This window comes from Electrona antarctica, assembly GCF_951216825.1.
Source record: "Electrona antarctica genome assembly, chromosome: 5".
Classification (NCBI taxonomy): domain Eukaryota; kingdom Metazoa; phylum Chordata; class Actinopteri; order Myctophiformes; family Myctophidae; genus Electrona; species Electrona antarctica.
In genome coordinates this window covers 4653498-4669417 of record NC_136810.1, presented here as the reverse complement: position 1 = coordinate 4669417, position 15920 = coordinate 4653498, and positions in this window count along the sequence as shown.

The following is a 15920-nucleotide window of genomic DNA, read 5'->3' as shown; positions in this document are numbered from 1 at the left end:
ATAACCATATCATATGGGAGTTAAATGCTGCAATTTGTTAATAATGACAAAATATGATTCCTAACGTCGTTGAAGCAGGACCACCCCTGGGTCCCGGGACCCATTACAATTGAAAACATATTTACATCACTGGCTGGTCACCAGGTCATCAAATGTCTTGCAGCGAGCGTCTAGATTTAAAGTTAAGCACAATATACCTGGTCATCTAATATATTGTCACTGTGGTTATCTTGTCCAAAACCTTTACTTTTCAGGAAATGGAGAAACAGATACATGTGTTCTAGGGGTGTAACGATATAGTAACTGCATAAAAAAACTAATTTAATTTCAATAATCGAAATGGAAAATATTGTATTGTTTAATTTTTGTTTTAATTTTTTGAAATGCAAATAATCTGTATCGAATCGTTTTGCAATGGAGTTAAAAAAAAGAATTAAAAAATGCATCAATACTAAGCACTTGCGCACTGTATTTAGCAATTTTAAGAAGAAAAAAATGTTTAATTAAAAAGTTTAAAAAGTTTAATTACACTTCCATTCCATATCGCTACAGATGGTCTATCGATAAATGTGTGAATTCTCTGTGTTCATGTCAAGGTGCACAATTGTCCATGTGTGTTTACATATAATGTCCATGTATTTGGCAGAGAAACACTGTTTACTTTATATCCATAATAATAAATGTTTCCCTTTAAAAACTGCTCTATTTGTGTTTCACACAGATTTCATGTCTTTGCTAAATTGTTACTGTATCGATGTTTAAATCATTGAATCGTATCGTGTCGCCATTATGACGAATCATGAATCCAATGGAGTTGACTTTGTTAATACGTTTTATTGGTTAAATATCTGTAGGAGCCATGACATGGTTACGTTGATTATAAATGTTGGTCATGGTCAATGAGATGAATGGGCTGTCACTGGTGTTTAATGTGGATGATTGACGGGCATAGGGGCGGACCTGATTCATCATATAACCTCTAGTTCATCTGCTCACACACAGTGAGAGAGAGGGGATGTGTGGGACGCCGTACTTTTTGCTTTACGTTTGAGCACCGTTATGAGTTATTTATATTGCTTTAATAAAACACCTAAAATTAATCGTTTGGATCCAGCGAATTCCTTTTGTCTAATTGACCGAAACGTTTTTGTTTTTCAAAGATAACCTTTTTAAGAGCGTGTCTGACAACATGGCCCATGAGGGGCGGCTCACCAGAAACGGGCCCGCCCCCTGGGTGCGTTCCTGTGGGCCTGGATATTCTGGAGACCCCCGGGGACCCCCACACGGTAACTGTAATTTCTTGACCGTTTCAGACGCGGGTGGCTCGCCGGAACCGGGCACTCCCTCCCTACCCCACTGATGACGGCCCGTCTCACCCAATCACAAGCCGCGGCGCTCCTTCCAGCTCCTCCCTCCCTTCGTGGGGGGCATAAAACGGGGTCGCACCCGAGACAGAGGTGTCACAAGTACAGTCAAAGGTTAAATGCTAAAAATCATGACGCGCAAAGCCCCAATAAGGAGCTGTCTGGGTTGAGGGTAATGAAAGTCGCTTGGAAAACACAGACTTGGCAACACTGCAACTGGACTGTGTGAGCACACTGCACCAGAGACAGAGCGTATAGTTTATTGATATAAATGTTAACAAATTGCAGAATGGGTACAGTCTAAATAATACAGGTCTACAGCCTTGTTAAGGTCCTCCATTTCCGTTTCATCAAGAAATCTGTATACTTCTATCTTTTAAGATGAATAATCAGTTAGATAAATATGATCCGAAGTGGAACGTGTTCCTCAGTCATGTTGCAGGTCCTTGATGTGATCCATGGTCAGGCAATGCCCTTTTGATTGTTTACTGTCTTAGTATACATATGATACGGTTGATGATGCTGCGTGTTTGGTCGTGTAAACTAATTTATACTTTTAATTTGTTTTAGTTGTATTTTTATTTGTTTATCTTGTCTATCCTTGCTTTATATTATGTTTTGGTGCTCATACATAATGTCCATGCATACGTAGGCCTATTCTGTTGTTGTTGTTGCTTGTGTTTGTTTTTTCTGTTTATTTGTAAAAAAATCCAAATAAAGTACTGATCATAAAAAAGAATACAATTAATCTGTATACTTCTGTATAGCCTACTTCTATACTGGAAGTATACAGAATAAAGGAGGGAATGGAAAGAGCTGGATTCTGTAATGCAGAGGTTTTCAACCCTTTTCATTAAGGCTCATTCAATATCTGAGCCATGGACCACCATTTGATTTAGCCTCTCAGACCCAAAACTTTATTGTGTTATCGTTGGATAAGATTTTGTCCACAATTCCATCCTGTATTAATGTTGTACTTGGTACCCTGATAGATAACAGGCAAACGTCAAAATGACAATTCTTCTATATTCTCTAATTGTGTAGACTTCTTGTGAATCCCCCACCTCTTTTTACCTTCTTTATGATGAATTCCTGTTCTGTTCTTTGGCTTTATAGAAGTGTCTTATTTGTAAGTCTCTAAATGTTTTGATGAATTGAACAAGGTGGACCCTCTTGTAAACAAGTGTAATGCTTTATTGGTCGTCCACTCAGTTAACAGTCTTTGTATTGAGTTGTGCTTGAAATGTAGGCTACTGTAATTCTGCAAACTGTTAATAAATATTTCAATCAATCAATCAATTGTAAATTAAGTAATGCAGATGTTTAACAATAATTAACTCTTGGGAGCGACAAATAAAATTAATTTGGTTTCATAATGCTCTCAAGAGTTAAAGATAAGGGTTAAATATCTAATAAGTGTCCAATTTGGTTAACAACTCTCCTAGTTGAAAACCACTATAATACAATTCCTATGCTGCATATTACGCTGTACCATGGCTCCCCCTAGTGACCGTTTATGCTACGTGCACGCTCCAGCAGCTGCGCTATAGTGCGCATGTGCACACCAGTATGTGTGTTCCCCGACTGTTGTTGACACTTTAATAATTAAACTAAAAGGACTGTTGACACTTTAATAATAATAAAAGGTGACGTTTGAAAACAGTGTCGTCGTTAAGCAGCAGGAGGACGTTTGTTAGCAGCTCCACCACTGAAACTGAAACACAGCAGGTAAGATGATGAACTGATTCACGTTGTGTTTTGCATCTATTTATCTTTGATATTTACTCATCTTTTAAGATGGAACATGAGTCATTATATTTACTATTCTATCTGCTTGTTTGATATAATAACTGTGATCATAACAACCAGTAGTTAATACTTGATGCAGCAGCAGTATTAATAATATATGCATTGTTTGGTTGCAACTTGTTGATGCCATTATTAATGTAACCATAACGTTACGTTGTAGAATTGTAGTGGAGAGAGAGATAGGGAGAGAGAGGGAGAGGGGTAGAGAGAGAGGGGGAGAGGGAGAGAGAGAGAGAAAGAGAGGGGGGGAGAGAGGGGGAGAGTGAGAGAGAGAGAGAGGGGGAGAGAAAGAGGGGGGGAGAGAGAGAGGGGGAGAGAGAGAGAGAGAGGGGGAGAGAGAGAGAGAGAGGGGGGGAGAGAGAGAGAGAGGGGGGAGAGAGAGTGGGAGGGGGAGAGAGAGAGAGAGAGGGGGGAGAGAGAGAGAGAGAGAGAGAGATAATGGGAATAGTGCAGCAGATAACCAGAACAATTATTCAGTTTGTGATTAAAGCAAAGGCACCCCAATAACATGAACGCGCTGCCGTTGACTATCATTGCGCGCGTTCACGTATGAAACAGCGTTCACGTGTCATGGGCCCAATAACATGAACGTGCACAATGATAGTCAACGGACCAGCGCTGGCTCGAGCTGCAATGACAAATCCGGCCACTATGTCCATTTCACCTCAGGGTTTCCTATTCTATTCATATATACTCTAAGATGTGGAGCCATCACCCATGGCAGCCATTTTTCAAAATGGCCACCAGCAACAACTGTTTTCCTATGAATGATGGATAGGCCTATAATATGATATTTTAGACTTATTTAGTATTTGGTAAGTGTCTTTTGCTTGATTGAAAATTGTCATTAAATATTCAAAATGGACGCTATTTTTCAAGATGGCCGCCAGCAACAACTGTTTTCTCATGAATGATGGATATAATGATATTTCAGACTAATTTACCATATTGTGTGTTTACGCGTGCGTGCGTGAAGCATCTCTGTCCGATGGAGATGGACACAGCATGTCAGGATGCTGTTATCATTCAGGTTGCTGAATGATGACTAAAACATTATTTTCTGTTGGTGATTTCCACAGAGCACCACAGGAGGAGATCTCACGCCATCAGGAGAGATGGCCTCCAAAAGATATTTCGCACGGTCAGAGGAGCAGCGGCAGATGGACCAGGGACATGGACTTTTTGATGCAACGTTGCAACCCGTAGTAAAGTTGTACAGGATGGGTATGTACCGTTTAATTTACAGCTAGTTAAATATGTGCTCCTCTGTAACTGTCCTGTTGTACCTTGGATGCACAGGTGCTAAAATCGTTGCCATTGCCAACAGATGACAGGGCTGCCAAAGTCTCACCCTTTGAATCAGAATCAGAATCAGAATCAGAATCAGTTTTATTGTCACATCACAGGTTTACAAGGTAAAGAAGTGGGTGAAATTCGTTTTTGTACATCGTTCCCATCGCAACGTTAATTTCCATAGAAAGAAGAGGGGGGGGGGAGAAGAAGAGGGGTGGGGGGCAAGTGGGAAGGAGATCAAAACAAGAGAGCAACAGAAGGCCAGACAAGTTATCTACATATTACAAAGTACCTGAGATAAAAAAAAACTAAAAACTAACTAAGGTGCCTGAGCATAGCAGCAATGTATGTATACTGTGCATGTTATACATATGGACGTTAAGGTGCTTAGAGAAAAAAAAGAGCATAATAGAAAAAACAAAAAGTCAGTGCGTTATACATGGGATTAAGGTGCAAAAGGTCAGTGCGTGTCCACCTAGGGTGGACTGACCCTAGTATAATCCGCAAGTAGCTCCATGAGGGAGTGCAACAAAAAGTCATTTGTACCTGGTGTAGTCCACAGGTGTGTCCGAGGGGGGGCTAAGTCCAAGTCATTGTCCCTGGTATAATCCACAGGTGTGTTCAGGAAGAGCCAGAAAAGTTTTGCACTGCCTGCTGTCAGGCTGCTGAACAAGGCTTATGCCTCATTCAGCATCCTGACAGCAGCCGGATTAAAACTGCACCAGAGCCTGGTGGTGGAACTCTTGATACTGCGGTAGAGCCCCTTGCCCGGTCGCGGTCGTTGTAGGGGTTTGAACAGTCTGTGACTTGGGTGGTGCTTGTCCTTGATGATGCGCTTGGCTTTGACCACGCACCGCTTTTTGTACAGTTCCTGGAGCGCTGGGAGCTCGATTCCCATTATCCGCTCTGCCGATCGCACTACTCGTTGTAGGCTGATCTTTTCTCGGGCAGTGCAGTTCCCGTACCAGGCCGTGACACAACCTGTTAGGATGCATTCAACAGAACTGTTGTAGTACAGCCTGAGGATGCGATTTCCTACTCCGAGCTTCTTCAGGCGGCGGAGCCAGTACAGTCGCTGCTGAGCCTTTTTCCTCACGTGTGTGGAGTGCGTCTCCCATTTGAGGTCCTCCTCGATGTGTACTCCGAGGAACTTGAACTCGCTGACCCTTTCCACTGCAGCACCGTCGATGAGGATGGGCGCATGGTCTCTCCGCGGCCTCCTGAAGTCCACGATCAGTTCTTTGGTCTTGTCGACGTTAAGAGAGAGGTTGTTCTCCCGGCACCAGAGTGCCAGTGATTTGATCTCCTCTCTGTAGTCAGACTCGTCGTTGTTGACGATTCGGCCTATCACTGTCGTGTCGTCCGCGTACTTTATGATGGTGTTGGAGACATGTGTGGCTATGCAGTCATACGTGTACAAGGAGTAGAGGAGAGGGCTCAGCACGCATCCCTGGGGTGCTCCGGTGTTGAGGGTCAGGGGGTCGGATGTGATGCTGCCCATTCTCACCACCTGATGTCGGTTGGACAAGAAGTCCTGTATCCAGTCGCACATGCTTGGGTGTAGCCCTAGGTCTCTGAGCTTTTTGTCAAGTATTGCTGGGACAATGGTGTTGAATGCTGAGCTGTAGTCCACGAACAGCATACGTACATATTTGTCCTTCAGCAGCTTGTTGTCCATGTGCGAGAGGACGGTGTGGAGAGCCATGGCAATAGCGTCGTCGGTGGATCTGTTTTTGCGGTATGCATACTGCCACGGATCCAGCGAGGCAGGTATCGTGGAGCTGATGTATTCCCTCACCAGTTTCTCGAAGCACTTGCTGACGATCGGGGTGAGAGCGACAGGTCTCCAGTCGTTCAGGCATGTCACTTTGGCCTTTTTGGGAATGGGCACAATGGTTGACATTTTGAACCCTGCAGGGACCACAGCCTGGGAGAGGGAGAGGTTAAAGATGTCAGCGAAGACACCCGCCAGCTGGTCTGCACATGCCTTAAGGACCCGGCCTGGAATCCCATCAGGTCCGGCTGCCTTGTGGATGTTGACCCGTGCGAAGGCTGTACGCACTTCTCTCTCCGAGATGGTTAGAGGGTTCTCCTCTGCTGGTGCTGCTGATGGCCCCGCTTGGCTGCCGCGGTTGGGGCTGATCTCAAACCGGCCGTAGAAAGTGTTCAGTTCGTTGGGGAGGGAGGCAGGCGGGTTCACCTCGCTTCTGGTTCTTGTTTTGCAGTCTGTCAAGGTGTGTACCGCCTGCCATGTGCTCCTGATGTCGCCATTGCTGAGTTTGTCTTGCATCTTTTTTGTGTAGGCCTTTTTCGCCTTCCTGATGGCGCTGTTTAGGGCCGCGCGCGTTGTGTTGCGCGTTTCCACGTCGCCAGATTTGAAACCAGCATCCCGTTCATGCAGATGTGCACGTACTCCGCTGTCCATCCATGGTTTCTGATTGGGATAGATCCGAACTGTCTTTTTTGGGACTATGTCATCTATGCACTTACTGATAAAGCCAGTGACTGAGTCTGAGAGTTCGTTGATGTTATTCCCAGCGGCGTTCTTAAACATCCCCCAGTCAGTCTGGTAGAAGCAGGATTGTAGCATAGCGTCTGTGTCCTCAGACCAGATTCGGATTTCCTTCTCAACGACCGGCTCCCTTTTTAGCCTCTGTTTGTAGGCAGGTAGCAGCTGGATGGCGTAGTGGTCAGAGCTTCCTAGCGGTGGGCGGCGGAGAGCTTTGTATCCATCCTTGAAGGGCGTGTAGCAGTGGTCAAGAACATTGTCACCACGGGTACTGCAGGTGACATGCTGGTGGAATTTGGGAAAGACCTTTTTTAAGTCTGTCCGGTTGAAGTCGCCTAGGCAGATGACTGCGCAGTCCGGGTGGCGATTTTCTTGTGCACTGATCGCCTGGTGTAATTCCCTCATAGCTGTGTCCTTATTAGCTCCAGGATGAATGTAAACAACGGCTACAATCACAATGCTGAAGTCGCGTGGTAGGTAGAAAGGACGGCAGGCTATGATTAAAAGTTCAAGGTCTGGAGAGCAGTGACTATCTAGGATTTTAACATCTTTGCACCAGTTGTTGTTGATCAAGGCACAAACTCCCCCCCCACGTTGCTTACCGCTTAGTACAGGGTCTCTGTCTTTCCTATACACGGTGAAACCAGGGGGGGTGATGGAAGTGAGAGTGAGAGTCACGCAATTTAATCTTTTACCATCTCACAGTCCCACTAGTCACTAGTACTACATTATAATATTTTCCAGGGACATGGTGAGCCCTCCCTTGGCTGCCTCTGATTTACTGGCGAGTTAACCAATCCAACGAAAGGAACCAGCCGCACCACGTATACAAACCAATCAGAAGCAACTTAGGGCGGGCTATAGCTTCTCCACGCATCACAGACGAGCAGAGCAGACTGAGGCGCGAACCGCAAATTACTTCTTCACTGAAACATCCACTTCAAGTTCAGCCGATATTTGAGCGACAAAGGGAATTCAATGATTGTATCTGAATAGCCCCGGCCCCAGACCCCCACCCGTTAACTGTTAGTGAAAGCAGAAATGCACGTTCGGTTCGTCATTGATCATTTAGGCTGCTGCTATCCCAGTCTCCCAGTCTCCCAGTCTTTTCGTGCATTACACCGGCCCTTACAATCCCGCCTATGTTAACGGGAGGGAATGTGTTTGTTGAATGCCAACAATATACGGGCGTCTTTCAGGCTAGACTGCCTAGTGTAGCGGCCGGCTATGGCTTCAGCCAATGGGGGTGACTTGGAGGTGGGACTTCCGGGACTGGGGAGTGAGTGACGTGCGCTGTGTGTGGAATGTTGTTGTGTTGGTGTTCTACAAGAAGTCAGGAGGAGCACAAACGTGGTTATTATACTGTCCGATCCTTAAGTAATAAAGAGAGAATCCTATCCTGTGCATTAGGTCTCTGCCTCCGGTTCCTGGGATCGTTACAATGGTTTAAAGGCTCATTCATGGTCTGGATTTTCGGTGGTGAGGTGACCACCGCTCCGTGTGGTGAGCTGACCACCGGAGCTGAAATAACATTGAGCGGTGGTGAGTAAAAACAGAGAGAAGGGCTGGGGCGGTGGTGGTTTGCTCTTCACCTCAGCTCATGACGTCATGTTGTAGTTCGGTGGGCACCTCAACACCGAAAATCCAGATTATGTATGAGCCTTAAAGTTACCTTTGAACAGCCAGTGCACCGATAGCTGAGTTGCTTGTCATGAAAATCCACTTTAAAACGGTGTAATCGCTTGTTGTAGTGTAGAAAAGTATTCCATAGCGGCGATCACAACAACAGCCCAGGCAGTGCACGGCTACTTCCTCCGGCAGATTCGCCATTGTAAACAATGGGACTCAATTTCCCTTAAATAGATTTCAGAATCAGAATACACTGCTCATCCATTCACATGCTTAACAGTTTCTATTCGTTACAGGTCATGGTTAGATGACAACTGATACAGCTGCTTGCTGCTCTGCAGCCGTACAGATCCTGTCCTATGTACTATTTCAATGCGTTGGACAGTCGTTTGATCAACTTCTCATTTTTCAAATCGAACCATTTTTGTTTAGCGTGGAGGAGTTGGTAATCGGTGCTGGACCTGTTGAAATCGGCTGATGCCAATTTCAGTACCAGGTTAAGTACGTGTAGGAGCCATCTAGTTGATTTCACATATTTGTGACTAAATGGCGCCCCCACTGGTTGCCTTAGAAAATGGCACCATGGTTCCCTTTAATTAAGCCAAAGGCCCACAGCTGTAGGTGGAAAGACGCCAGTAGAGATACAGATTTCAACGCTCACGGCTCACAGCTCGCAGCTTGCACAATACAGCGCAGTTTAAAGAAAGAAAGAAAGAAAGAAAGAGAGAAAGGAAAGAAAAGAAAGAAGTACTTTATTATTTGTTTATTGAACCCTGCGCCTGTTTTGAGACCCTTTGTTTAGTTTATGTCTGGAGCCTGTTCTTGTTTTTTTCCCCCGTTTATTATTTTGAAACACTCACACAACACAAACTGCCATAATATCAACCTGTTGCAGTCAACATCAATCACCATCAACAAACATGTGAGTAAACAACAAGACGCCCAAGTCACAAAAATGTGAGCACGTTGAACCCGTATATCTCTGGTGTAACAAGAAAGGCATATTGGCCCTACAAACAAGTTGAAATCTTACTCTGATACGGACACAAGTATTGAAATTGGATGGATTGGAAGGATCTATGGATAATGGATGTGTCACGCTATTGAAGCTAATGGAATGAGCGATACCATACGGATGAATGAATGCGCAGAGCGCGACATTTAGTGTGGATTGGAATGAATTGATGTCGCTAGTAAGCAAGCTTTGTGCAGCGCTAAAAGTTTGGATCTGGAAAATAAGCGCTGCTGTTGTATTCTAAAATACGGACGTCACGTTAATAATGTCTGTACATGAAGTGGATGAATTAGCCATGTCCGAAGCTGCTGTGGGGACAGCGCCTGAGGATGTTGTTCATACTATTGATAAAAGTGCACCCGCAACAGAGGGTAAAAGACAAGTTAAGCCCACACAAAAGGCACTTGAAGCTAATTATGCAAAACAATGCAATGCAAGAAAAAATAAGCTTGGACAGCTCACAAACAAACAAAATGTGTTACAAGCACTTATGGTTGATTACAAAAACATTGCATTAGTTAAACAAGAGTACAATGAATTTAGTACTAAAACAAATGATTTCAAATCACTTCACAATTCGGTACAGCATTTATTATCAGAAGAAGAGGCCTTAGAGGATCATGAGCAGTGGTATAAGCCTAAATATCAAAGCATATGTCAATTTCATGACAAAGTCATATCATGGATGAACAATGCCCCTGCTACTATGGCACAAATGCCACCAGGCATGAGTCAAGTGCCAACAGAAGTGACAGCGGATGTTCAAATGACACAAGCAATTAGTGTGAAATCAAAATCAATCGATAATGTTTCAATTGGCATGATAAGCAGAAGGAAAGAAGCTACAAGCTCCTCGGCATTGAGGGAGGCAGAGGCTGAAAGGGCAGCTCTAGTTGCACGTGCTGCTGCTCTTAAGCAAAGACAAGCATTTGAATTACAGGAGGCACAGCTCAAAGCCAAAAGAGAAGCCTTTGAATTAGAAGTTGAACTTGCAGCCGCTGATGCCAAATTGAAAGCATTAGATATCAGTAAATATGTAGACACCAAATCAATTAACCCATTAATCCACATCAATGAATATTTTGCCTCAATGCAATCCTTACCAGTAGACAACCAAAAGGTTGATAATTATTATAGATTGGATGATGAAGAGGAAGATGATGTTGATGATGGGGATGATGATGATGGTGAAGAGGATGATGATGATGATGACGGTGGTGAATATGATGAAGAGGAAGGAGCTGCTTCACATCCACCACAGAGACAAAGGTCTCAGCATGCCCCTAGTGGCCAATCACGGCAGCCACAGAGACAAATGTCTCAGCAGCGTTCAAGGTCACGCTTGCCTGTTTCTCACCAACAACCCCCGCAGCCTAACCCAAACATTGACTTGCAAGATGGTGCTCGGGTTAATGTCCAAGCAGGTGTAGGCATGGTAGAAATCATGAGAAAACAAAATGAAATCACGGAAATGTTAATTCAAGAACAGAGGTTCTCACTCTTGCCATCTAGGGAAATTCCTGTCTTTAGAGGTGACCCTTTGAGCTACATTTCTTTCATTAGAACATTTGAACACTGTATAGAAAGCAAGACAAGCAATGACAGAGATAGACTTCTCTTCCTAGAACAGTTCACCGATGGGCAACCAAAGGCAATTGTGAGGAGCTGCCTCCACATGGATTCCACAAGAGGCTATGTAAAGGCAAAACGTCTGCTATGCAAACACTTTGGAAATGAGGTGCTTATTGCTGCTGCCTATCAGGAAAAAATTCTGAATTGGGATGTAATCCGTTCAGAGGATAGCAAAGCCCTACACAAATTCTCACTCTTCTTAAGAACATGCTGTAATGCTATGAGCAATAACGAAATTCTACAAGACATGAACAATCCTACACACCTGAAATCTGTCTTATCAAAGCTACCATTCAGGCACAGAGAGAGGTGGAGAACCGTGGCATATGACTATCATGAACGCACACACAGAAGAGCCAAGTTTCCACAACTCGTCAACTTCATTGAAAGACAAGCAAACATTGCTGTAGATCCACTCTTTGGAGAAATACAAGATACAAAACAGAAAGACAAGAAACCAAACTTGAAATCAATTCCCATTTCATCACACAATAAGAGCAGCTATAAAAGCAGTTTTGCCACAGTAACAGAATCCCCAGAATCAAAGTCACGCAACTCTACATCCACCTCACAGAAATCGTGTTTCTTTTGTAAAGGCAACCACAGCACAGATCTGTGCAAAGACTTTGACAAAAAGATGCACAAAGAGAAAGTCGAATTCTTTAAAGCCAATGGCCTATGTTTCGGATGTGTAACTCAAGGCCACATGAGTAAATCTTGTACGAAAAGACTAACTTGTAAAATTTGCACAAAAAAGCATCCTTCTGTGTTGCACATTGAATTTAAGAAAGACTCTGTTAAAGGTCAAGCGAGCACTGATAGCATGTCAGTAAGCAGTGCGTTGGTCACCATGGAGAGGCCCATCCATACCGGGGCCGGTGACCAGCAAAAGTTATCAATTGTCCCTGTGCAAGTTAAATGAACTAACTCCAACCAAATTCTCAAAACGTATGCTTTCCTTGATCCAGGAAGCACTGGAACCTTTTGTACAGAGGCTTTAAGGAAGCAACTGAATGCCAAAGCAACACCAACTCGAATCCTACTTCGAACCCTAGGACAAGAAAAGGTCATAAGTATCAACAGAATCAATGGACTGGAACTGTCAAGTCTTGAAGGAAATGATTTCCTAAAACTGCCACCACTCTACACTCAAAAAGAAATTCCTGTAACCATGAAGCAAATTCCCACTCAGGTTGACGTGCAAGAATGGAACTACCTAAAAGAGGTCAAGTTACCATATATTGATGCAGATATTGGACTCCTGATTGGTAATGATGCAGCTAAGTTTATGGAACCTTGGGCAGTAATTAATAGTAAGGGTAATGGGCCCTATGCAGTAAAGACAAGACTTGGATGGGTGGTTAATGGGCTACTAAACGAACCCACAATGAGCCATAAGCAGCCAACCCATATTTTCAGTAACCGCATATCCATAATTAATTTGAATGACCTCATGATCCAACAATTCAATTATGATTTTCCAGAAAAGGGTTATGAAGAGAAGGCAGAAATGTCTATAGAAGATAAAAGATTCATGCAAATCATGTCTGACTTCACTCAAATGAAAGATGGTCATTACCAAATAAACCTTCCCTTCAAACAGAAAGATGTTGCAATGCCCAACAACCGCCATCTGGCAGAGCAGCGTGTCATGTCGCTAAAGAGGAAGTTCAAGAAAGATCCTGAATTCCACAAAGAGTACACTGACTTTCTCGAAAGTGTCATTCAAAAGGGACACGCTGAAGCTGTACCTCAAATACAGTTAAAACCTGAGGAAGGAAGAACATGGTACTTGCCTCACCATGGAGTACGCCACCCAAAGAAGCACAAACTTCGTGTAGTCTTTGATTGTTCTGCATCATTCCAAGGAACATCATTAAATGATGAGCTTATTCAAGGCCCAAATCTAACCAACACACTGCTGGGTGTCTTAATTCGCTTTAGACAAGAGCCAGTAGCAATGATGGCAGATGTAGAAGGCATGTTCCATCAAGTGAAGGTCACACCAGCTGACAAAGACTTCCTGAGATTCCTATGGTGGCCGAATGGTGACTTCAGTCAAAATCTAGTAGAGTACAGAATGACAGTGCATTTATTTGGTGCAACATCTTCATCCAGTGTTGCTAGTTATGCCGTAAGAAGGACAGCTGAAGATAATAAAGACAAGTTCTCAGCAGAAGCAGTTAACACTGTGAAAGAGAACTTTTACGTCGATGATTGTCTGAAGGCTATGCCGAATGAGAAGGATGGCATAGAACTATCTAAAGAACTGAGAACCATGTGTGCTCAAGGAGGTTTCCGCCTAACCAAATGGGTAAGCAACAGCCGCACTGTGCTGGCCTCTATTCCGGAAGAAGAGCGAGCCACAGAGGTAAAAGACATTGACTTTGATCAAAAGAACCTACCGGTCGAACGGGCCCTTGGAGTGCAGTGGAATGTGGAGGAGGATACATTCAGGATTCAAGTGAACTTGAAAAATCAACCTTACACAAGAAGAGGCATTCTTTCCACTGTAAGTTCAGTGTACGACCCACTGGGGTTCTTGGCTCCGTTCACATTCACTGCTAAGAACATCTTGCAGCAGTTATGCCAACTGAATTATGGATGGGACGACAGGATTCCAGACGCCTTTGGTCACACGTGGCATAAATGGCTCACTGGACTAAAGCAGATGGAGAACTTCAACATTCCAAGATGTATTAGATCTGAAGAATTTGGCGAGATCAAGTCAGCCCAACTTCATCACTTCTGTGATGCAAGTGAGACAGGATATGGTACTGTCACCTACCTGAAAATGACCAATACTCAAAACCAAATTAACATCTCCTTGATCATGGCAAAGGCAAGAGTTGCCCCCTTGAAACAAGTCACAATACCAAGAATGGAACTCACAGCTGCAGTACTTGCAGTGAAAGTGAACAGGATGCTGGAGACTGAATTACACCTTCCACTCAGAAAGGCTGTGTTCTGGACAGACAGTACAGCAGTCTTGAAATATATCAGAAACGATACAAAGAGGTTTCAGACTTTCGTGGCCAACAGAGTCAGCATTATAAGAGAACACTCTTCTGTTGAGCAGTGGCGATACTTAAACACCAAGATCAACCCTGCAGACCATGTGTCCCGAGGTCTCACAGCTGAGGCATTTTTAAAGTGTGAAAGTTGGAAGAAGGGACCAGACTTCCTACAGGAAAAGGAAGAATCATGGCCTAACTTACCTGCTGATCTCACCTCCATACCAGCCGACGATCCTGAAATCAAAAGAGAGAAGGTTACAGTCAACACCATCCAGACGACAGATCAAGATGCTACTAGCACTCTGATACATCACTACTCCAGTTTCGACAGATTGAAAAGAGCTGTAGCATGCATTATGCAGTTAAGAACTCACCTTTTGCAGCTGAGTAGAAAAAGAAAAGACCTAATGCAAATTCAAGACTCAAACCCAGACAAAGAAGTAGAAATGAAAAGATTCAAAGACACACTAAGAGTACACAACCTGTCGCTGGATGAACTGGACAAGGCAGAGACAGCTGTTGTACAATTCTGTCAAAGACAAGGATTTCAAGAGGAAATCGAAACACTACAGAAAGGAAGTTTGAACGTGCGAAAAGACAGTTCAATCTACAAGCTTGATCCCAAACTTGACCAAAAGGTATTAAGAGTGGGTGGGAGATTAAGCAGATCAGCCATGCCGGAAACTGCAAAGCACCCTGCCATCCTCCCAAAAGACCATCATGTGTCTAAACTCATTCTTAGAAAGATCCATCAGCAAGTAGGACACAGTGGGAGAAACCACATGCTCTCCCTATTGAGACAAAAGTATTGGATTCCATGTGCCAATTCATTGTCAAGGAAGATTATCTCTGAATGTGTGACCTGTAGACGTCTCAATGCATCTGTTGGAGAACAGAAGATGGCAGACCTGCCAAGAGATAGGATAACACCTGACCTACCACCTTTCACACAAGTAGGAGTAGATTATTTCGGACCCATTGAAATCAAAAGAGGCCGTACCGCAGTCAAAAGATATGGAGTCATTTTCACATGTTTAATCAGTAGAGCAGTACATCTTGAAGTGGCCCATTCTTTAGATACAGACTCGTGCATAAATGCACTCAGGCGTTTTATCGCTCGAAGAGGCCAAGTGATTGAAATACGTTCAGACAATGGGACCAATTTCATATCCACTGAGAAGGAGCTAAAGGAATCTTTGAAGGCATGGAACTTGGACAAAATAGAAAGATCTCTACAACAAAAAGGAGTCAAATGGACCTTTAATCCACCCGCCGGCGCCCATCATGGTGGTGTATGGGAACGGATTATACGTTTGCTTAAAAAGACCTTGCTGTCAGTCACCAAACAGCAAGCTTTGGATGATGAAAGTCTCCATACAGTCATGTGTGAAGTGGAAGCCATACTTAACAGCCGCCCACTCACAACAGTCTCGAATGACCCCAATGACCTGGAAGCACTAACACCGAATCATCTGTTAACGCTTAAGAAACAGCCGATCCTACCACCAGGAGTGTTCCAGGCCGATGATGTATATGCAAAGCGCCGTTGGAGGCAAGTGCAATACCTGTCAGATCTATTTTGGACAAGATGGATAAAAGAATACCTACCACTTATGAATGTACGTCAAAAATGGAACCGCATCCGTAGGAAC